Source organism: Episyrphus balteatus, chromosome 4 (genome assembly GCF_945859705.1).
Source record: "Episyrphus balteatus chromosome 4, idEpiBalt1.1, whole genome shotgun sequence".
Classification (NCBI taxonomy): Eukaryota; Metazoa; Arthropoda; class Insecta; order Diptera; family Syrphidae; genus Episyrphus; species Episyrphus balteatus.
This window is the reverse complement of record NC_079137.1, coordinates 23,600,377-23,626,162: the sequence shown is the minus strand read 5'-3', so window position 1 is coordinate 23,626,162 and position 25,786 is coordinate 23,600,377.

Sequence of the window (25,786 nt, the reverse complement as noted above, 5' to 3'; positions counted from 1 at the left end):
CACACTTTGCTAAAAATGTTGCGAAGTAATATTTCACTTAAAACTAAATTGATAATCCTTGAAGAAATTAAATCGGGAAAGAATAGAAAAGATTACTGATTACTTGATGACCTTTGAGGCCGTGTAATATAATATAATTTTTAATAATTGAATATTTAGGCGAGGATATGTAAGTTTTTGGTACTACTGGGTAGGTATATTTGTATAAGAAACTTGTTTCTTATATCCGTATAAGAAACTTGTTTCTTATATCCGTTCTAAGAATATAAGAAACACTCGGTTATAAGAAACAAATATTGTGCAATTTTTGAGTTTCTTATAAGCGTTATGCACGTACCTATAAGTACGGTGACCATTCGTCCCGGTTTACCTGGTACAGTCCCGTATTTCTATAGCTTGTCCCGAGTTTTTATTTAAGAATCCCCGACGTATGAGTGTCCCGTATTTAATAATTTGTCCCGTAATTGTCCCGTATTTCCACATTCTCTGAATTTTGTATTCAAAATTCTAAATACTGTGTACGGAAACAAGAAAACAGTGCCAGTGGTAGGAAAATACAAATTTTACTAGGGAACCCGTCAAAAGTGTGAAAACAAAAAGTATTCACGACTTTTAGTATTAGGTAGGAAAGTATGAACAGATAAAAGTATTCAAGGAAAAAAGTATGCGAGACAATAGTTCGAAAAATGGAAAACTATTATTTTGACTGGGTTTTGATCTGGCAATAGTTACAAAGAGAAATGAGAATTTGCGAAAACAAATGTGGCGATGGACAATTCTGATTGGTCAAAAAAGAATAAATAGACGAATTTATTGTTAGATAGGGCTGGGGTCTCAGAAAAAAAGAGAATATATAGATATTCATAAGGATAGGAGGTCTAAATTTAATTTTCAGTCTCGCAGCTGCGATGAGCGAGGCAAGGTGCGCTCGATTATTTTTTTTTAATTAGGGAGAGTGGAGTATTTGTATGGAAGGTGGACGTCCCGCGGCCAATATATTGTTATTTATTTAGTTAGTTAAGTTAAAATGCAATTTTATATTTATGTATTTTGTATATGTAGGTACGTTGAATCACAAGGTATGTATGTTCTAAAAAGATAGTGCATGTAGGTCGGATTGGGACAACAAAAAATTCAGAGAGGAGAGGGAGAGTTCTATTCCCCTTCGTTTAGACGGGAGAGGTAGGTACTTTTCAAAAACATGGCTTAGCTTTTAAAAAACATTATTAAAAATCAACGGTTATACTCACAACGACGTGCTATCACTTCTTGTAAAGCCAATACATTTTTGATTCATTTTGTTATTTAATAAAACTGTTTTCAGGAATGATTTTTGAAAAAAAAAAACAGTTTTCCAAGTTATAACATAAATAAATTGCACGACTGGGGTCGCACGTACTTGCTCTTATACTTAAAGTAACTATAATGTTAAAGCTTTTTATTCAAGATATTTAAAATTTGATATTTTGAAGAAATTTCATAAGTAGTATAAAAAAATTAAATCTGTTTTTATAATTAATTAAACTCCGTTTTAAATTATCTTAAAAAAAAAACAAATATGCCATTTTATTTCTTGTATAAAAAGGTATTTTTAGAAAAAATTTTTCGAAAATTGTAGGAGCCGTTTTTTTAAAAAATAATTTTTTATGTATAAAAATTTTTTAACATTTTTCAAAAAAAAAGTTGGTATGCCATTTTGAAGAAATAATTAATTTACACATAAAAACTAAATTTCAAAATTTTTCATTGATCCGTTTTCAAAAAATTGATTTTTCAAAAAAAAATTTTGAAATATTTTTTAAAAATCCAAAATTGCGTTTTTTGAAAATTTTCTAAATTTTTAATATTATTTTTACTTACACACGTTTGTATAAAAATTTTCATTTAAATCGGGTTAATGTTGTACAAGATATTCAGAAACGAAAAAAACCGTTCTATGACAGGTACCGTTAATAACGGTACAAAAAATATTTTTTTATTTAAAAAGTTGGCTCTTATGTGTAGTACTACACACAAAAATTTTAATCAAAATCGTTAGAGCCGTTTTTGAAAAAAATTAACTTTTCTATTTCCGTTATATGGCAGGTACCGTTAGTTTTGGTCATAAAAAAAAAATTTCAATTTCCCCTTTAGGGAATTACCAAAAACTGCTAACTACCAAGTTTGAAGAAAATCACTTCAATCGTGTAGGCTGCAGCTCCAGATAGAGACAGACACACAGACAGACAGACAGACAGAATTGCCGGACCCACTTTTTTGGCATTCTCCATCATCGTAATGTCATGTAAAATTGTTATCTCGAGTTCGATTTTTTTACGAATCCTAAACTTGCCCTATAGTACCTATATCGCAAGTAAAAAAGAACAAAGTTCTATGTAAGTTCTAATTTTGTTTTCAAAATAGAAAACCGAATCCAAAAATGTTTTGTCTTATTTTTTTTTTTTTTTTTTTTGACGGGAGGAAATCTTCAAAAGACACTTGGCAGTATTCGACACCAAGTAGTGTGGGACTCTTAACCACTAAAACCACCTCTTTATCAGGACCAATCTTGACAGATCGACATCAGATTTTTCTTTCTTAACTTTGTAAAATCACTTTGGGGGAAGTTTAAACTTTTAATACTTTCCCATGGTTTTTTAGACCATAAGCTCATGAGGCTTGGTTCTTCTTAATCTCCGAACATGGTTTCTTGTATTCAAGACGGACACCATTTCAGAATTGGTATGACTTTGCAGTCTCTGATTATGCGATACAGCGTATTTTTTAACAACTTCTGTAACCGTTTCTATTTGTAGGTCACGATGTAGATCGCTATTTCTTATGTACCAAGGTGCATTAACTATCCCACGAAGGACTTTGTTTTGGAATTTTTGGATGATTTCGGTATTTGTTTTCTTTGTACAGCCCCATAATTGGATACCATAGGTCCAAACAGGCTTTAGTACTTGATTATACAGCATTATTTTGTTTTGGGTTGATAAATCAGAGTTGTTACCAAGTAACCAGTACATTTTTCTATATTTCAAGTTTAGTTCTTCTCTTTTCTTTTTGATGTGCTCTTTCCACTTTAGCTTTGCATCCAAAGTCATTCCAAGGTATTTGGCCGTATTGGCGTAAGGTACAGCTTGATTATTAATGAATATTGGAATATTGTTTATCTTTTTATTTGTAAAGTTTATATGTGAAGATTTTGTTTCATTGAGTTTGATACGCCATTTTTCGGTCCAATCTCTGACTGTGTCGACGGCATATTGCAGCTTTACTGCTCCCCTAGAGACACATTTGTCGGGTACCAAAATTGCGGTATCATCTGCAAAAGTAGCCATTATGGTGTGATTCCCAACTGGGATATCCCTTGTGTATAGTAAATACAGGGTAGGACCTAGGACACTTCCTTGTGGTACACCGGCTTCTATTTTCTTCAATTCCGAATATTCTTGATCGTACCTTACTCTTAACAATCGGCCTGAGATGTACGATTTTAATATTTCATAGTACTGTCTGGGAAGATCCCTTTGCAGTTTGTACTCAAGTCCCTCATGCCAAACCTTATCAAAGGCTTGAGCAACATCTAAGAAAATAGCTTAACATACTTGTTTTTCTTCTAATGCTTTTTCTATTACATCCGTTATTCTATGAACTTGGTCTATCGTGGAATGTTTATTTCTAAAGCCAAACTGATGATTTGGGATTAACCTTCTTTCTTCTATAATTTTGCTAAGTCTCTTCAGAAGCAGTTTTTCAAAAACTTTTGCCATAATTGGTATAAGGGATATTGGTCTGTAAGACGTCACTTCTGTAGGTGGCTTACCTTGCTTGGGTATGACAATAACTTCAGCAATTTTCCAATGGTGTGGGACATACCGTTGCTTAAGGCATGCATTTATTATATATTGGAGTTTTATGAAGGCTTTCAAAGGCATTTCTTTCATAACCTGAGCAGTAATTAGATCGTAACCTGGTGATTTTTTATTTGATAGTTGATGTAAACACATACTTTTTATTTCTTTTAATCTTACAATTGGTATTTCACTTTCATCTATCTTATCAACTAACTGTAAGCTATTTTCAGCCGCGTTTGTTGGGTATGGCTTAAAAACATTCGCAAGATGCTCCGCGAAAAGGTTAGCTTTTTCTTTTGGGTTACCGATCCATTTCCCATCTTGAGATTTCAAGGGAGAGTTTAGTAACTGCGGTCTTTTCAGGCGCTTGGCTGCTTTCCATAGCGAAAAATCGGTTGAAGCATCAGTCGTTAAATTCGTTTAGGAATGTACTGAGTGAATCATTTTTGAATTTATAAATTTGTTTTTTAAGATTGTTGCTTATACGGTTAAACGTTGTTTTATCATCTGGAAATCTAGTATTTTTATTTTTATTTTATTTTTTTTATATTATCAACTCTCTTATCTCTAAAGGATATTTTATTTCATTTTGTCTTCTATTAGAAAATGTTGGAGTACTTTCTTCAGCGGCCTGTTGCACATCAGCAATAAATTGTTCCACTTCATGGTCAATTTGCTCGATTGTATCCATGGGAGATCTTAAATTTATAAAACTTAAAAGCCTTACTCTAAAATCACTCCAGTTTGTTTTCTTATTTACAAGCTTTGCATTACTTTTTTCTATTACTTCCGATTCACTTAGTGTTAGAATCACTGGAGTATGATCTGATGACAAGTCATAATTACCTTCGACACTAATGTGATTTCGTTTGATTCCTTTAGCTACGAAAAAGTCAATAAGATCTGGTATTTTGTTAGTATCGGAAGGCCAGTAAGTAGGCGACCTGGAGGAATAGAATTCGCAATTGTATTTACGGCCTGCTTGGAAAAGTCTTTTGCCTTTTGTTGATATAAGTCTTGAACCCCAATGAGTGTGTTTCGCATTGAAGTCTCCACCAACAAGAAAGTTATGCCCAAGAAGATTTAATAGATCTGTATAGTCATCTTCTGTCGGGGAGCGCCTTGGTGGGCAGTATATAGCTGCTATCTTAAACTCTTTCTTTTTCATACCAATACTAATAGTTGTTACTTGCATATTTTCATTAGTAAGCTTGGTTTCTTCATAATGTTTTAAGCTTTCTTTTATAAGAATCGCCGATCCACCTCTTGCCTTGTCAGCTGGATGTGGGGCGTGGTAACATGAATAGTTTTCTATTACAATACATTATCTAGACTTTGCCCATTGGAGAAGTGAGTTTCGGACACCAGGCAAATATCTATATGTTCTAGATCTAAAAAGATTTTTAATTCGGATAAGTGTTGTAAAAGACCGTTTGCATTCCATGTAGCGATTTTAAGTGTTCTGTCCATCATTGTTTTTTAATAGCGACTTTTTCGCTTAACTGTTTGATATTCAAATCCTGTTTATCAATTCTTTGAAGAATGAGGTGTAGCATTTCTTTTATGGAAGTCTCTTCATTCTTCCGCACATTTTTTAGAATCTGAGAATAGGCTTTATTTTCATCGCTTTTACTTTGAACAGCTTTTTTAGGCGGTTCATTCTTAGTATTGTTTTCAGCAGTTAAAACGGTATTTACTGTGTTTCTGGGTTTGTCTCTAGCAGATGTATTTTTGCTTCTGAACTCTTGGAATTTTTTGGCAACTGGGCAGCCTCTATAGCTTGCCGGGTGATTACCCTGGCAGTTCACACATTTTGCTTTCTGATCTTTGCTCATCGGACAATTTTTAGTTGCATGTTTTCCTTCGCACTTTACACAAGCAAACTCGCGGTTGCAGTATTTTTGGGTATGACCAAAAGCTTGGCAACGTTTGCACTGCGGAACAACTTTAGATTTTCGGAGTGGTTCAATTTTAACAGCTATGCCCAAGATTGATCTTACTTTATAAATCTCCTCGACACTTTGTTTACTATCAAAAGTTAGCATGAATAAAGGTAGTAACCTCTTACTTGTCGTCGATTCTCCAGAAGAGTTTTTTATTGTCTCATTCTTAAATAGATTGACTGCATCTAGGGCTTGGAAGCCTTTTTGTACAAGATCTTCCACTACTTCCTCGGGAGAGCACGAGGAATGAAGACCTCTGGCTATTACTTTTATTGGCCTTGTAGCTTTGTTCTCGTATGAGTGCCATTGAATTTTGTGTTTGCTCAGTTCTTCAGTGACAGATCTATACTCGTCGGCTTCTTCGACTATGACTTTCCAGTTGTCTTTGTTGTACGATGTGTATTTGCAAGCTTTTTTAGTACATTTTTCTATTATTTTCTTGAGATCTCCAAAAATTGGAAATTCTGAGATCATAATTGGTGGTGGTGTAATTTTTTTGCTGCCTTTAGCATGAGATTTTGATTTAGCATCAGCTACCGCATTATTCACTTTTTTAGTTTCTGTAATCAACTCTTTATTATTTACAGCTTCAGAGCTTTTCTGATTTCTTAAACAAATCTCGGGACTACCTGTTGCTTTACGTTTCTTTGTGATACGCTTATTTTTCTTTTTCTCAGTTTCGAACAAGAGTTCTTCTTCATCAGTTTGATATTCAGGTTCCATATATCTTGGACTTAACTGAAGCGTAGACTCTGCATCTTTCTTGCTAAGCAAAGAAACTTTCTCTTCGAGTTTTTTCACTTGTAGCTGAAGACTTTGAACTAGAACTTCAAGTTGTTTTCTTGCCACTATTTCAATTTGCCATTCATCAAAGTAGTTTTTTGATTGGTCTTTCTCTTTTTCTTCGATGGAACTCTGTTGATCTGTGATGTCGATCTCTTCATTGATCTTGGTTCCTTTTTCGCTGATGTTTTTAACATCTGTAGTATTGTTTGAGGTTGTCGATGATGTAACCCCTGAAGTTAATTTTTTTGGGGGAGTTCTTTGCATCTTTGAACTCCGTCTCTCAATATTTTTAAGCAATAATTGGTCCTCCCCAGAATCCATAGGACCGACCTCGTAAGAGAGTGGATTTACCAGTTTCACTGGAGTGCCACCTGGGGTATTTAATCTAGTCGTTTTGTTCATTGCCATAATTTTTTTAACTTAGTATTCGTACTATAAATAGTTCAGTTACTTCTATCCATAGTTTATATTCAGCCGCCCCACAGGGTACAGACGCTGACCAGTGTGCCGCACAATATGTGTCAGACGCTCTTGGATTTAATTGTGAGCTGGTGCATTCAGAGCGATATTTCTGTTCTTTTGCTCCTAGTTCCTGAAAAGATAACTCAGGTGACTCAGCTCGTGGATCGAATGTATCCAACGCTCGTCGTTAGTTGGATATCCAGCGGGCAGGCACCGCGAGGAGGTGACGATTCGATTTTGCCACCACCCTAATGGAAAAAAATTTTTTCATCGATAATTTGGTCAAAATAATATCGACGTTGAATTTTTTCGAAATCCACGAGCAACTGTAGAAGATAAAAATTTTTAGAGCCACCGTAATACGAAAAAAATTAATTTAAACTCATTGTATCAAAAAACAGGATTTAGAAATTTTCTGTTTCATTAAAATCTAAATTCTTCGAAAAATGAAAAAAGTAAAATTTTTTGCACCACCCTAATTAATATGTTTGCTTTTCAATTTTTTTACAATATATATTTACATTTATTAACAATAATAACATCGAATAAGAGCAAAATAAACTTCTTCGGGAGATCTGCAGCCATACAATTTTGCCTGCGCAATATGCCCGACGGACGTTGACGACATAAGTGACATTATTTATGAACAGCAGTACTGCAGTTGGACCAAGTTAGTCCGATCGCAGATCTTACTTTATGAACACGACTAACGCAGGCCTAAGTTAGGCAGACGTTTATGAAAACACCCTAGGTATACCAAATTAAGTATTTTCTTAAATCGCTAATTGGTATCAACCATGCAGATACATAAACCAAAACTAAAAGATTTTCTTACAAAAAAAATAGTTTTGTTTTTAACTTTTTCGAATAAGACAAAACATTTTTGGATTCGGTTTTCTATTTTGAAAACAAAATTAGAATTTACATAGAACTTTGTTCTTTTTTTATGTTATAACTTGGAAAACTGTTTTTTTTTTTTTCAAAAATCATTCCTGAAAACAGTTTTATTTATTAACAAAATGAATCAAAAATTTATTGGCTTTACAAGAAGTGATAGCACGTCGTTGTGAGTATAACCGTTGATTTTTAATAATGTTTTTTCCAAGCTAAGCCATGTTTTTGAAAAGTACCTACCTCTCCCGTCTAAATGAAGGGGAATAGAACTCTTAATCTCCTCTACGGATTTTTTGTTGTCCCACGACCTACATGCACTATCTTTTTAGAACATACATACCTTGTGATTCAACGTACCTACATACCTACATATACAAAATACATAAATATAAAATTGCATTTTAAGTTAACTAACTAAATAAATAACAATATATTGGCCGCGGGACGTCCACCTTCCATACAAATACTCCACTCTCCCTAATTAAAAAAAAATAATCGAGCGCACCTTGCCTCGCTCATCGCAGCTGCAAGACTGAAAATTAAATTTAGACCTCCTATCCTTATGAATATCTATATACTCTCTTTTTTTCTGAGACCCCAGCCCTATCTAACAATAAATTCGTCCATTTATTCTTTTTTGACCAATCAGAATTGTCCATCGCCACATTTGTTTTTGCAAATTCTCATTTCTCTTTGTAACTATTGCCAGATCAAAACCCAGTCAAAATAATAGTTTTCCATTTTTCGAACTTTTGTCGCGCATGCTTTTTTCCTTGAATACTTTAATCTGTTCATTCTTTCCTACCTAATACTAAAAGCCGTGAATACTTTTTGTTTTCACACTTTTGTTACGGATTCGATAATGGCATCCAATTAAAGCTGGAAATGTAAGCTTTCAAACGAAATACAATATATTATTGGTTGTCATATAAAAAAAGGAAAAAACAGCTTCTCAACGATATACAATTTGTTATAGGTTGTCATATAAAAAAATGGGAAAAAAAATATCTGAAATGAAATTTTTTTTTTGTTCTGCAGCTCATCGATGAAAAATGTTTTTTCATTTTTTAAGCACCAAGAGATATGATGAGGGCATCCAATTAAAGCTTAAGATGTACGCTTGCAAACAACATACATTATATTAAAGGTTGTCATATAAAAAATGGAAAAAAAGCTTTCCAACGATATACAATTTATTATAGGTTGTCATATAAAAAAATGGAAAAAAAAATATATGATTTGAAAATTTTTATTTTTGTTCTGCAGCTCATCAATGAAAAAAATTTGTTTTTCTTTTTCCTAAGCAACATAAAGATATCATAAGGGCATCCAATTAAAGCTGAAGATGTAAGCTTTCCATCGACATACAATTTTTTATAGGTTGTCATATAAAAAAATGGGAAAAAAATATCTGAAATCAAAACTTGTTTTTGTTTTCTTTTTTCTAAGAACTATGAAGATATGATTAAAGCATCCACTTAAAGCTAAAGATGTAAGCATTCCAACGACATACAATTTATTACAGGTTGTCATATAAAAAAATGAAAAAAAAAAAATATCTGAAATGTATACTTGTTTTTGTTCTACAGCTCATCGATGATTTTTTTTTCTTTTTTTTTAAGCAACATAGGGATATGATAAGGGCATTCATCAAAAGCTGAAGATGTAAGCTTTCCAACGACATACAATTTATTATAGGTTGTCATATAAAAAAAATTGAAAAAAAATATATGAAATGAAAACTTTTTTTTCTGCAGCTCATCAATGAAAAATTGTTTACTCTTTTTTCAAAGCAACATAGAAGATGATTTTTTTTTCTTTTTTTTAAGCAACATAGGGATATGATAAGGGCATTCATCTAAAGCTGAAGATGTAAGCTTTCCAACGATATACAATTTATTATATGTTGTCACACAAAAAAAAAAATGGAAAAAAAACATCTGAATTTAAAGTTTTTTTTTTGTTCTGCAGCTCCTTGATGAAATTTTTTTGATCTATTTTCTAAGCAACAACGATATACAATTTTGTATAGGTTGTCATATAAAAAAAATGGAAAAAAAAATATCTGAAATGAAAAACATTTTATATTCTTTTTTCTAAGCACCATAGAGATATAATAAGGGCATTTAATTAAAGCTGAAGATGTAAGCTTTCCAACGATATACAATTTATTATAGGTTGTCATATAAAAAATATGGAAACAAAAATATCTGAAATGAAAGCTTTTTTTTGTTCTGCAGCTCATTGATGAAAATTTTTTTATTCTTTTTTCTTAGCAACATAGAGATGTAATAAGGGCATGCAATTAAAGCTGAAGATGTAAGCTTTCCAACGATATACAATTTATTATTATAAGTTGCCATGTAAAAAAAAAGGAAAAAAATATCTGAAATGAAAGCTTTTTTTTGTTCTGCAGCTCATTGATTAAAAATTTTTTATTCTTTTTTCTAAGCAACTTAGAGATATGATTATGGCAACTTATTAAAGCTGAAGATGTAAGCTTTCCAACGATATACAATTTATTATAGGTTGTCATACAAAAAATATTGGAAAAAATATCTGAAATTAAAACTTTTTTTTTTGTTCTGCAGCTCATTGATTAAAAATTTTTTAATGCTTTTTTCTAAGCAACTTAGAGATATGATTACGGCATCTAATTAAAGTTGAAGATGTTAGCTTTCCAACGATATACAATTTATTATAACGATATACAATTTATTATAGGTTGTTATACAAAAAAAAAAGAAAAAAACATCTGAAATTAAAGCTTTTTTTTTTGTTCTACAGCTCATTGATTAAATTTTTTTTATTCTTTTTTCTAAGTTTTCTAAGCAACTTAGACATATGATTAGGGCATTTAATTAAAGCTGAAGATGTAAGCTTTCCAACGATATACAATTTATTATAGGTTGTCATACAAAAAAAAATTGAAAAAAATATCTGAAATTAAAGCTTTTTTTTTGTTCTGCAGCTCATTGATTAAAAATTTTTTATTCTTTTTTCTAAGCAACTTAGAGATATGATTATGGCATCTTATTAAAGCTGAAGATGTAAGCTTTCCAACGATATACAATTTATTAAAGGTTGTCATACAAAAAAAAAGAGATATAGCTAGGGCATTTAATTAAAGCTGAAGATGTAAGCTTTCCTACGATATACAATTATTTATAGGTTGTCATACAAAAAAATGAAAAAAAATATCTGAAATTAAAGCTTTTTTTTTGTTCTACAGCTCATTGATTAAAATTTTTTTATTCTTTTTTCTAAGTTTTCTAAGTAACTTAGACATATGATAAGGGCATTTAATTAAAACTGAAGACGTAAGCTTTCCAACGATATACAATTTATTATAGGTTGTCATACAAAAAAATTGAAAAAAATATCTGAAATTAAAGCTTTTTTTTTGTTCTGCAGCTCATTGATTAAAAATTGTTTATTCTTTTTTCTAAGCAACATAGAGATATGATTAGGGCATTTAATTTAAGCTGAAGATGTAAGCTTTCCAACGATATACAATTTATTATAAATTGTTATACAAAAAAAAAAAGAAAAAAAATATCTGAAATTAAAGCTTTTTTTTTTGTTGTACAGCTCATTGATTAAAATTTTTTATTCTTTTTTCTAAGTTTTCTAAGCAACTTAGACATATGATAAGGGCATTTAATTAAAGCTGAAGATGTAAGCTTTCCAACGATATACAATTTATTATAGGTTGTCATACAAAAAAATTGAAAAAAATATCTGAAATTAAAGCTTTTTTTTTGTTCTGCAGCTCATTGATTAAAAATTGTTTATTCTTTTTTCTAAGCAACATAGAGATATGATTAGGGCATTTAATTTAAGCTGAAGATGTAAGCTTTCCAACGATATACAATTTATTATAGGTTGTCATACAAAAACAAAATTGAAAAAAATATCTGAAATTAAAGCTTTTTTTTTTGTTCTGCAGCTCATTGATTAAAATTTTTTTATTCTTGTTTGTAAGCAACTTAGAGATATGATTAGGGCATTTAATTAAAGCTGAAGATGTAAGCTTTCCAGCGATATACAATTTATTATAGGTTGCCAAACAAAAACAAAATTGAAAAAAATATCTGAATTTAAAGCTTTTTTTTGTTCTGCAGCTTATTGATTAAAAATTTTTTATTCTTTTTTCTAAGCAACATAGAGATTTAACTAAGGCATCCAATTAAAGCTGAAGATGTAAGCTTTCCAACGATATACAATTTATTATAGGTTGTCATATAAAAAAAAGGAAGAAAATATCTGAAATGAAAGCTTTTTTTTTTGTTCTGCAGCGCCTTGATGAAATTTTTGTGATTCTTTTTTCTAAGCAACAACGATATACAATTTTTTATAGGTTGTCATACAAAAAAAAAATGGAAAAAAAACATCTGAAATTAAAGCTTTTTTTTTTTTGTTCTGCAGCTCCTTGATGAAATTTTTGTGATTCTTTTTTCTAAGCAACAACGATATACAATTTTTTATAGGTTGCCATATAAAAAAAATGGAAAAACAATTCTGAAATGAAAAACATTTTATATTCTTTTTTCTAAGCACAGAGATATAATAAGGGCATCCAATTAAAGCTGAAGATGTAAGCTTTCCAACGATATACAATTTATTATAGGTTGCCAAACAAAAACAAAATTGAAAAAAATATCTGAAATTAAAGCTTTTTTTTTGTTCTGCAGCTCATTGATTAAAAATTTTTTATTCTTTTTTCTAAGCAACATAGAAATTTAACTAAGGCATCCAATTAAAGCTGAAGATGTAAGCTTTCCAACGATATACAATTTATTATAGGTTGTCATATAAAAAAAAGGAAGAAAATATCTGAAATGAAAGCTTTTTTTTTGTTCTGCAGCTCCTTGATGAAATTTTTGTGATTCTTTTTTTGTAAGCAACAACGATATACAATTTTTTATAGGTATAAAAAAAAATGGAAAAAAAATTCTGAAATGAAAAACATTTTATATTTTTTTTTCTAAGCACAGAGATATAATAAGGGCATCCAATTAAAGCTGAAGATGTAAGCTTTCCAACGATATACAATTTATTATAGGTTGTCATACAAAAAAAAAAAAATTGAAAAAATATCTGAAATTAAAGCTTTTTTTTTGTTCTGCAGCTCATTGATTAAAAATTTTGTATTCTTTTTTCTAAGCAACTTAGAGATATGATTAGGGCATCTTATTAAAGCTGAAGATGTAAGCTTTCCAACGATATACAATTTATTATAGGTTGTCATACAAAAAAAAATTGAAAAAAATATCTGAAATTAAAGCTTTTTTTTTGTTCTGCAGCTCATCGATTAAAAATTTTTTATTCTTTTTTCTAAGCGATTCAGAGATATGATTAGCGCATCTTATTAAAGCTGAAGATGTAAGCTTTCCAACGATATACAATTTATTATAGGTTGTCAAACAAAAACGAAATTGAAAAAAATATCTGAAATTAAAGCTTTTTTTTTGTTCTGCAGCTCATTGATTAAAATTTTTTTATTCTTTTTTCTAAGCAACTAAGAGATATGATTAGGGCATCTAATTAAAGCTGAAGATGTAAGCTTTCCAACGATATACAATTTATTATAGGTTGTCATACATCGATTAAAATTTTTTTATTCTTTTTTCTAAGCAACTTAGAGATATGATTGGGGCATCTTATTCAAGCTGAAGATGTAAGCTTTCTAACGATATACAATTTATTATAGGTTGTCGTATAAAAAAAAATTGAAAAAATATCTGAAATTAAACATTTTTTTTGTTCAGCTCATTGATTAAAAAAAATTTTATTCTTTTTTCTAAGCAACTAAGAGATATGATAAGGGCATTTAATTAAAGCTGAAGATGTTAGCTTTCCAACGATATTCAATTTATTATAGGTTGTCATACAAAAAAAAATTGAAAAAAATATCTGAAATTAAACCTTTTTTTTTGTTTAAAAATTTTTTATTCTTTTTTCTAAGCAACTTAGAGATATGATTAGGGCATCTTATTAAAGCTGAAGATGTAAGCTTTTCAACGATATACAATTTATTACAGGTTGTAATACAAAAAAAAATTGAAAAAAATATCTGAAATTAAAGCTTTTTTTTTTGTTCTGCAGCTCATTGATTAAAATTTTTTTATTCTTTTTTCTAAGCAACTAAGAGATATGATTAGGGCATCTAATTAAAGCTGAAGATGTAAGCTTTCCAACGATATACAATTTACTATAGGTTGTCATACAAAAAAAAATTGAAAAAAATATCTGAAATTAAAGCTTTTTTTTTGTTCTGCAGCTCATTGATTAAAAATTTTTTATTCTTTTTTCTAAGCAACTTAGAGATATGATTAGGGCATATAATTAAAGCTGAAGATGTAAGCTTTCCAACGATATACAATTTATTATAGGTTGTCATACAAAAAAAAAATTGAAAAAAATATCTGAAATTAAAGCTTTTTGTTTTGTTCTGCAGCTCATTGATGAAAATTTTTTATTCTTTTTTCTAAGCAATTCAGAGATATGATTAGGGCATCTTATTAAAGCTGAAGATATAAGCTTTCCAACGATATACAATTTATTATAGGTTGTCATACAAAAAAAAATTGAAAAAAATATCTGAAATTAAAGCTTTTTTTTTGTTCTGCAGCTCATTGATTAAAAATTTTTTATTCTTTTTTCTAAGCAATTCAGAGATATGATTGGGGCATCTTATTAAAGCTGAAGATGTAAGCTTTCCAACGATATACAATTTATTATAGGTTGTCATACAAAAAAAAATTGAAAAAAATATCTGAAATTAAAGCTTTTTTTTTGTTCTGCAGCTCATTGATTAAAATTTTTTTATTCTTTTTTCTAAGCAACTAAGAGATATGATTAGGGTATCTAATTAAAGCTGACGATGTAAGCTTTCCAACGATATACAATTTATTATAAGTTGTCATACAAAAAAAAATTGAAAAAAATATCTGAAATTAAAGCTTTTTTTTTTGTTCTGCAGCTCATCGATTAAAAATTTTTTATTCTTTTTTCTAAGCGATTCAGAGATATGATAAGCGCATCTTATTAAAGCTGAACATGTAAGCTTTCCAACGATATACAATTTATTATAGGTTGTCAAACAAAAAAAAATTGAAAAAAATATCTGAAATTAAAGCTTTTTGTTTTGTTCTGCAGCTCATTGATGAAAATTTTTTATTCTTTTTTCTAAGCAATTCAGAGATATGATAAGGGCATCTTATTTAAGCTGAAGATGTAAGCTTTCCAACGATATACAATTTATTATAGGTTGTCAAACAAAAACGAAATTGAAAAAAATATCTGAAATTAAAGCTTTTTTTTTTGTTCTGCAGCTCATCGATTAAAATTTTTTTATTCTTTTTTCTAAGCAATTCAGAGATATGATTAGGGCATCTAATTAAAGCTGAAGATGTAAGCTTTCCAACGATATACAATTTATTATAGGTTGTCATACAAAAAAAAAAATTGAAAAAAATATCTGAAATTAAAGCTTTTTTTTTGTTCTGCAGCTCATTGATTAAAAATTTTTTATTCTTTTTTCTAAGCAACTTAGAGATATGATTAGGGCATATAATTAAAGCTGAAGATGTAAGCTTTCCAACGATATACAATTTATTATAGGTTGTCATACAAAAAAAAAATTGAAAAAAATATCTGAAATTAAAGCTTTTTTTTTGTTCTGCAGCTCATTGATTAAAAATTTTTTATTCTTTTTTCTAAGCAATTCAGAGATATGATTGGGGCATCTTATTAAAGCTGAAGATGTAAGCTTTCCAACGATATACAATTTATTATAAAAAAAAAATGGAAAAAAATATCTTAAATTAAAGCTTTTTTTTTGCTCTGCAGCTCATTGATTAAAAATTTTGTATTCTTTTTTCTAAGCAACTAAGAGATATGATTAGGGTATCTAATTAAAGCTGACGATGTAAGCTTTCCAACGATATACAATTTATTATAAGTTGTCATACAAAAAAAAAATTGAAAAAAATATCTGAAATTAAAGCTTTTTTTTTTGTTCTGCAGCTCATCGATTAAAAATTTTTTTATTTTTTTTTCTAAGCAACTTAGAGATATAATTATTGCATATAATTAAAGCTGAAGATGTAAGCTTTCCAACGATATACAATTTATTATAGGTTGTCAAACAAAAAAAAATTGAAAAAAATATCTGAAATTAAAGCTTTTTTTTTTTTTGTTCTGCAGCTCATTGATTAAAATTTTTTTATTCTTTTTTCTAAGCAACTTAGAGATATAATTATTGCATATAATTAAAGCTGAAGATGTAAGCTTTCCAACGATATACAATTTATTATAGGTTGTTATACAAAAAAAAATTGAAAAAAATATCTGAAATTAAAGCTTTTTGTTTTGTTCTGCAGCTCATTGATGAAAATTTTTTATTCTTTTTTCTAAGCAATTCAGAGATATGATTAGGGCATCTTATTAAAGCTAAAGATGTAAGCTTTCCAACGATATACAATTTATTATAGGTTGTCAAACAAAAACGAAATTGAAAAAAATATCTGAAATTAAAGCTTTTTTTTTTGTTCTGCAGCTCATCGATTAAAATTTTTTTATTCTTTTTTCTAAGCAATTCAGAGATATGATTAGGGCATCTAATTAAAGCTGAAGATGTAAGCTTTCCAACGATATACAATTTATTATAGGTTGTCATACAAAAAAAAAAATTGAAAAAAATATCTGAAATTAAAGCTTTTTTTTGTTCTGCAGCTCATTGATTAAAAATTTTTTATTCTTTTTTCTAAGCAACTTAGAGATATGATTAGGGCATTTAATTAAAGCTGAAGATGTAAGCTTTCCAACGATATACAATTTATTATAGGTTGTCATACAAAAAAAAAATTGAAAAAAATATCTGAAATTAAAGCTTTTTTTTTGTTCTGCAGCTCATTGATTAAAAATTTTTTATTCTTTTTTCTAAGCAACTAAGAGATGATTAGGGCATCTAATTAAAGCTGAAGATGTAAGCTTTCCAACGATATACAATTTATTATAGGTTGTCATACATCGATTAAAATTTTTGTATTCTTTTTTCTAAGCAACTTAGAGATATGATTGGGGCATCTTATTAAAGCTGAAGATGTAAGCTTTCCAACGATATACAATTTATTATAGGATGTCATACAAAAAAAAAATTGAAAAAAATATCTGAAATTAAAGCTTTTTTTTTGTTCTGCAGCACATTGATTAAAAATTTTTTATTCTTTTTTCTAAGCAACTTAGAGATATGATAAGGGCATCTTATTAAAGCTGAAGATGTAAGCTTTCCAACGATATACAATTTATTATAGGTTGTCGTATAAAAAAAATTGAAAAAAATATCTGAAATTAAATCTTTTTTTTTGTTCTGAAGCTCATTGATTAAAAATTTTTTATTCTTTTTTCTAAGCAACTTAGAGATATGATAAGGGCATCTTATTAAAGCTGAAGATGTAAGCTTTCCAACGATATACAATTTATTATAGGATGTCATACAAAAAAAAAATTGAAAAAAATATCTGAAATTAAAGCTTTTTTTTGTTCTGCAGCTCATTGATTAAAAATTTTTTATTCTTTTTTCTAAGGAACTAAGAGATATGAAAGGGGAATCTTATTAAAGCTGAAGATGTAAGCTTTCCAACGATATACAATTTATTATAGGTTGTCGTATAAAAAAAAATTGAAAAAAATATCTGAAATTAAATCTTTTTTTTTTGTTCTGAAGCTCATTGATTAAAAATTTTTTATTCTTTTTTCTAAGCAAATTAGAGATATGATAAGGGCATCTTATTAAAGCTGAAGATGTAAGCTTTCCAACGATATACAATTTATTATAGGATGTCATACAAAAAAAAAATTGAAAAAAATATCTGAAATTAAATTTTTTTTTGTTCTGAAGCTCATTGATTAAAAACTTTTTATTCTTTTTTCTAAGCAACTTAGAGATATGATAAGAGCATCTTATTAAAGCTGAAGATGTAAGCTTTCCAACGATATACAATTTATTATAGGTTGTCATACATCGATTAAAATTTTTTTATTCTTTTTTCTAAGCAACTTAGAGATATGATTGGGGCATCTTATTAAAGCTGAAGACGTAAGCTTTCCAACGATATACAATTTATTATAGGTTGTCATACAAAAAAAAATTGAAAAAAATATCTGAAATTAAATCTTTTTTGTTTGTTCTGAAGCTCATTGATTAAAAATTTTTTATTTTTTTTTCTAAGCAACTTAGAGATATGATAAGGGCATCTTATTAAAGCTGAAGATGTAAGCTTTCCAACGATATACAATTTATTATACAGGGTGTCCCAAAAGTAATGGATCAAACGAAATATGCAGATAGGCCAACTTTAGGGCTCTCAGAATTTGGTAACTTGTTCATCCCAAATCCTTACGGTTTTCAATTTAATGCAGTTTTTGTGAATTATCGAAAAATCTCGACTTTGCAACAGTATTTTGCTTCCTACGGTCATAATTGATTTTTGTTTTTTACAACTCTTTCACTTAAACATTGCCTAATAATAAGAAATAATTATTTAATCAAAATATTTTTTATTTCATACGCCATTTTGCTGCAAATTATGTAACAGTTCCATGTTTTATAAAAACTCAATTTCTTACTTTTATTTGAGAGGAACATCCCGAAAAAAAATTGTATGGTGTGATACTGGTTTATTATTTTAAAAACTTGCCGTGTTATTGCACTTTTCAAAAATGTATAAAAATTTCCAAAGTTCAAATTAGAACGAAAGATATTACAATTTTAATGCAAAAAAACAGGGGTTTTCAGAGCAAAATAACAAACAAAAATCGAGGCTTTTATTCAAAAAGAAATAAACAAACAACAGTCGAGGAAATGTGTTTATTTTTCTTTGTTATTTTTCTCTGAAAAGGCCTGTTTTGTTGCATTAAAATTGTGATATCTTTTGTTCTAACATCAAGTTTGGAAACTTTTATACATTTTTGAAAAGTGCAATAACACGGAAAGTTTTTAAAATAATTAACCTGTGTCACACCATACAAATTTTTTGCAGTGTGTTGCTCTGAAAAAAAAATTAAGTAATTGAGTTTTTATAAAACATGGAACTGTTAATTAATTTGCAGCAAAATGGCGTATGAAATAAAAAATATTTTGATTAAATAATTATTTATTATTATTAGGCAATGTTTTAGTGAAAGAATTGTAAAAAACAAAAATCAATTATGACCGGAGGAAGCAAAATACTGTTGCAAAGTCGAGATTTTTCGATAATTCACAAAAACTGCATTAAATTGAAAACCGTAAGGATTTGGGATGAACAAGTTACTAAATTCTGAGAGCCCTAAAGTTGGCCTATCAGCATATTTCGTTTGATCCATTACTTTTGGGACACCCTGTAGGTTGTTGTATAAAAAAAAATTGAAAAAAATATCTGAAATTAAACGTTTTTTTTTGTTCAGCTCATTGATTAAAAAAAATTTTTATTCTTTTTTCTAAGCAACTAAGAGATATGATAAAAGCATTTAATTAAAGCTGAAGATGTTAGCTTTCCAACGATATTCAATTTATAATAGGTTGTCATACAAAAAAAAATTGAAAAAAATATCTGAAATTAAAGCTTTTTTTTTGTTCTGCAGCTCATTGATTAAAAATTTTGTATTCTTTTTTCTAAGCAACTTAGAGATATGATTAGGGCATCTAATTTAAGCTGAAGATGTAAGCTTTCCAACGATATACAATTTATTATAGGTTGTCATATAAAAAAAAATTGAAAAAAATATCTGAAATTAAATCTTTTTTTTTTGTTTTGAAGCTCAGTGATTAAAAATTTTGTATTCTTTTTTCTAAGCAACTTAGAGATATGATAAGGGCATCTTATTAAAGCTGAAGATGTAAGCTTTCCAACGATATACAATTTATTATAGGTTGTCATACAAAAAAAAATTGAAAAAAATATCTGAAATTAAATCTTTTTTTTTTGTTCTGAAGCTCATTGATTAAAAATTTTTTATTCTTTTTTCTAAGCAACTTAGAGATATGATAAGGGCATCTTATTAAAGCTGAAGATGTAAGCTTTCCAACGATATACAATTTATTATAGGTTGTCGTATAAAAAAAAATTGAAAAAAATATCTGAAATTAAACGTTTTTTTTTGTTCAGCTCATTGATTAAAAAAAAATTTTTATTCTTTTTTCTAAGCAACTAAGAGATATGATAAGGGTATTTAATTAAAGCTGAAGATGTTAGCTTTCCAACGATATTCAATTTATAATAGGTTGTAATACAAAAAAAAATTGAAAAAAATATCTGAAATTAAAGCTTTTTTTTTGTTCTGCAGCTCATTGATTAAAAATTTTGTATTCTTTTTTCTAAGCAACTTAGAGATATGATTAGGGCATCTAATTTAAGCTGAAGATGTAAGCTTTCCAACGATATACAATTTATTATAGGTTGTCATACCAAAAAAAAATTGAAAAAAATATCTGAAATTAAATCTTTTTTTTTTGTTCTGAAGCTCATTGATTAAACATTTTTTATTCTTTTTTCTAAGCAACTTAGAGATATGATTAGGGCATCTTATTAAAGCTGAAGATGTAAGCTTTCCAACGATAAACAATTTATTATAGGTTGTCATACAAAAAAAATGGAAAAAAAATATCTGAAATTAAACGTTTTTTTTGTTCTGCAGCTCATCGATTAAAAATTTTTTACTCTTTTTTCTAAGCAATTCAGAGATATGATTAGGGCATCTAATTAAAGCTGAAGATGTAAGCTTTCCAACGATATACAATTTATTATAGGTTGTCAAATAAAAACAAAATTGAAAAAAATATCTGAAATTAAAGCTTTTATTTTGTTCTGCAGCTCATTGATTAAAAATTTTGTATTCTTTTTTCTAAGCAACTAAGAGATATGATTAGCGCATTTAATAAAAGCTGAAGATGTAAGCTTTCCAACGATATACAATTTATTATAGGTTGTAATACAAAAAAAAACTGAAAAAAAATATCTGAAATTAAAGCTTTTTTTTGTTCTGCAGCTCATCGATTAAAAATTTTTTATTCTTTTTTCTAAGCAACTTAGAGATATGATAAGGGCATCTTATTAAAGCTGAAGATGTAAGCTTTCCAACGATATACAATTTATTATATTTTGTCATACAAAAAAAAAATTGAAAAAAATATCTGAAATTAAAGCTTTTTTTTTTGTTCTGCAGCTCATTGATTAAAAATTTTTTATTCTTTTTTCGAAGTAACTTAGAGATATGATAAGGGCATCTTATTTAAGCAGAAGATGTAAGCTTTCCAACGATATACAATTTATTATAGGTTCTCATACAAAAAAAAATTGAAAAAAATATCTGAAATTAAAGCTTTTTTTTGTTCTGCAGCTCATTGATGAAAAATTTTTTATTCTTTTTTCTGAGCAACTTAGAGATATGATTAGGGAATCTTATTTAAGCTGAAGATATAAGCTTTCCAACGATATACAATTTATTATAGGTTGTCATACAAAAAAAATTGAAAAAAATATCTGAAATTAAAACTTTTTTTTTGTTCTGCAGCTAATTGATTAAAAAATTTTTATTCTTTTTTCTAAGCAACTTAGAGATATGATAAGGGCATCTTATTAAAGTTGAAGATGTAAGCTTTCCAACGATATACAATTTATTATAGGTTGTCATACAAAAAAAAAATTGAAAAAAATATCTGAAATTAAAGCTTTTTTTTTGTTCTGCAGCTCATTGATTAAAAATTTTTTATTCTTTTTTCGAAGTAACTTAGAGATATGATGAGGGCATCTAATTTAAGCTGAAGATGTAAGCTTTCCAACGATATACAATTTTTTATAGGTTCTCATACAAAAAAAAATTGAAAAAAATATCTGAAATTAAAGCTTTTTTTTGTTCTGCAGCTCATTGATGAAAAATTTTTTATTCTTTTTTCTGAGCAACTTAGAGATATGATTAGGGAATCTTATTTAAGCTGAAGATATAAGCTTTCCAACGATATACAATTTATTATAGGTTGTCATACAAAAAAAAAATGGAAAAAAGTATCTGAAATTAAAGCTTTTTTTTTGTTCTGCAGCTCATTGATTAAAAATTTTTTATTCTTTTTTCTAAGCAACTAAGAGATATGATAAGGGCATCTAATTAAAGCTGAAGATATAAGCTTTCCAACGATATACAATTTATTATAGGTTGTCATACAAAAAAAATTGAAAAAAATATTTGAAATTAAAACTTTTTTTTTGTTCTGCAGCTAATTGATTAAAAAATTTTTATTCTTTTTTCTAAGCAACTTAGAGATATGATAAGGGCATCTTATTAAAGTTGAAGATGTAAGCTTTCCAACGATATACAATTTATTATAGGTTATCATACAAAAAAAAAATTGAAAGCTGAAGATGTAAGCTTTCCAACGACATACAATTTATTATAGGTTGTCATACAAAAAAAAAAATTGAAAAAATATCTGAAATTAAAGCTTTTTTTTTTGTTCTGCAGCTCATTGATTAAAAATTTTTTATTCTTTTTTCTAAGCAACTTAGAGATATGATAACGGCATCTAATTAAAGCTGAAGATGTAAGCTTTCCAACGATATAAAATTTATTATAGGTTGTCATACAAAAAAAAATTGAAAAAAATATCTGAAATTAAAGCTTTTTTTTTGTTCTTAAAAATTTTGTATTCTTTTTTCTAAGCAACATAGAGATATGATTAGGGCATCTTATTAAAGCTGAAGATGTAAGCTTTCCAACGATATACAATTTATTATAGGTTGTCATACAAAAAAATAAGTTGACAAAATTATCTGAAATTAAAACTTTTTTTTTGTTCTGCAGCTCATTGATTAAAAATTTTGTATTCTTTTTTCTAAGCAACTAAGATATATGATTAGAACATCTAATTTAAGCTGAAGATGTAAGCTTTACAACGATATACAATTTATTATAGGTTCTCATACAAAAAAAAATTGAAAAAAATATCTGAAATTAAAGCTTTTTTTTTTGTTCTGCAGCTCATTGATTAAAAATGTTTTATTCTTTTTTCTAAGCAACTAAGAGATATAATTAGGGCATTTAATTAAAGCTGAAGATGTAAGCTTTAGAACGATATACAATTTATTATAGGTTGTCATACAAAAAAAAATTGAAAAAAATATCTGAAATTAAAGCTTTTTTTTTTGTTCTGCAGCACATTGATTAAAAATTTGTTATTCTTTTTTCTAAGCAACTTAGAGATATGATTAGGGCATCTTATTAAAGCTGAAGATGTAAGCTTTCCAACGATATACAATTTATTATAGGTTGTCATACAAAAAAAAATTGAAAAAAATATCTGAAATTAAAGCTTTTTTTTTTGTTCTGCAGCTCATTGATTAAAAATTTTGTATTCTTTTTTCTAAGCAACTTAGAGATATGATTAGGGCATCTTATTAAAGCTGAAGATGTAAGCTTTCCAACGATATACAATTTATTATAGGTTGTCATACAAAAATAAGAGATATAATTAGGGCATTTAATTAAAGCTGAAGATGTAAGCTTTCCAACGATATACAATTTATTATAGGTTGTCATACAAAAAAATAAGTTGACAAAATTATCTGAAATTAAAACTTTTTTTTTGTTCTGCAGCTCATTGATTAAAAATTTTGTATTCTTTTTTCTAAGCAACTAAGATATATGATTAGGACATCTAATTTAAGCTGAAGATGTAAGCTTTACAACGATATACAATTTATTATAGGTTCTCATACAAAAAAAAATTGAAAAAAATATCTGAAATTAAAGCTTTTTTTTTTGTTCTGCAGCTCATTGATTAAAAATGTTTTATTCTTTTTTCTAAGCAACTAAGAGATATAATTAGGGCATTTAATTAAAGCTGAAGATGTAAGCTTTAGAACGATATACAATTTATTATAGGTTGTCATACAAAAAAATAAGTTGACAAAATTATCTGAAATTAAAACTTTTTTTTTGTTCTGCAGCTCATTGATTAAAAATTTGTTATTCTTTTTTCTAAGCAACTTAGAGATATGATTAGGGCATCTTATTAAAGCTGAAGATGTAAGCTTTCCAACGATATACAATTTATTATAGGTTGTCATACAAAAAAAAATTGAAAAAAATATCTGAAATTAAAGCTTTTTTTTTTGTTCTGCAGCACATTGATTAAAAATTTGTTATTCTTTTTTCTAAGCAACTTAGAGATATGATTAGGGCATCTTATTAAAGCTGAAGATGTAAGCTTTCCAACGATATACAATTTATTATAGGTTGTCATACAAAAAAAATTTGAAAAAAATATCTGAAATTAAAGCTTTTTTTTTGTTCTGCAGCTCATTGATTAAACATTTTTTTATTCTTTTCTTTTATTCATTTAATTAAAGCTGAAGATGTAAGCTTTCCAACGATATACAATTTATTATAGGTTGTCATACAAAAAAATAAGTTGACAAAATTATCTGAAATTAAAACTTTTTTTTTGTTCTGCAGCTCATTGATTAAAAATTTTGTATTCTTTTTTCTAAGCAACTAAGATATATGATTAGGACATCTAATTTAAGCTGAAGATGTAAGCTTTACAACGATATACAATTTATTATAGGTTCTCATACAAAAAAAAATTGAAAAAAATATCTGAAATTAAAGCTTTTTTTTTGTTCTGCAGCTCATTGATTAAAAATGTTTTATTCTTTTTTCTAAGCAACTAAGAGATATAATTAGGGCATTTAATTAAAGCTGAAGATGTAAGCTTTAGAACGATATACAATTTATTATAGGTTGTCATACAAAAAAAAATTGAAAAAAATATCTGAAATTAAAGCTTTTTTTTTTGTTCTGCAGCACATTGATTAAAAATTTGTTATTCTTTTTTCTAAGCAACTTAGAGATATGATTAGGGCATCTTATTAAAGCTGAAGATGTAAGCTTTCCAACGATATACAATTTATTATAGGTTGTCATACAAAAAAAAATTGAAAAAAATATCTGAAATTAAAGCTTTTTTTTTTGTTCTGCAGCACATTGATTAAAAATTTGTTATTCTTTTTTCTAAGCAACTTAGAGATATAATTAGGGCATCTTATTAAAGCTGAAGATGTAAGCTTTCCAACGATATACAATTTATTATAGGTTGTCATACAAAAAAAAATTGAAAAAAATATCTGAAATTAAAGTTTTTTTTTGTTCTGCAGCTCATTGATTAAACATTTTTTTATTCTTTTTTCTAAGCAACTTAGAGATATGATTAGGGCACTTAATTAAAGCTGAAGATGTTAGCTTTCCAACGATATACAATTTATTATAGGTTGTCATACAAAAAAAAATTGAAAAAAATATCTGAAATTAAAGCTTTTTTTTTGTTCTGCAGCACATTGATTAAAAATTATTTATTCTTTTTTCTAAGCAACTTAGAGATATGATTAGGGCATCTTATTAAAGCTGAAGATGTAAGCTTTCCAACGATATACAATTTATTATAGGTTGTCATACAAAAAAAAATTGAAAAAAATATCTGAAATTAAAGCTTTTTTTTTGTTCTGCAGCTCATTGATTAAAAAATTTTTATTCCTTTTTCTAAGCAACTTAGAGATATGATTAGGGCATCTTATTAAAGCTGAAGATGTAAGCTTTCCAACGATATACAATTTATTATAGGTTGTCATACAAAAAAAGGGATATAATTAGGGCATTTAATTAAAGCTGAAGATGTAAGCTTTCCAACGATATACAATTTATTATAGGTTGTCATACCTGAAATTAAAGCTTTTCTTTTTGTTCTGCAGCTCATTGATTAAAAAATTTTTATTCCTTTTTCTAAGCAACTTAGAGATATGATTAGGGCATCTTATTAAA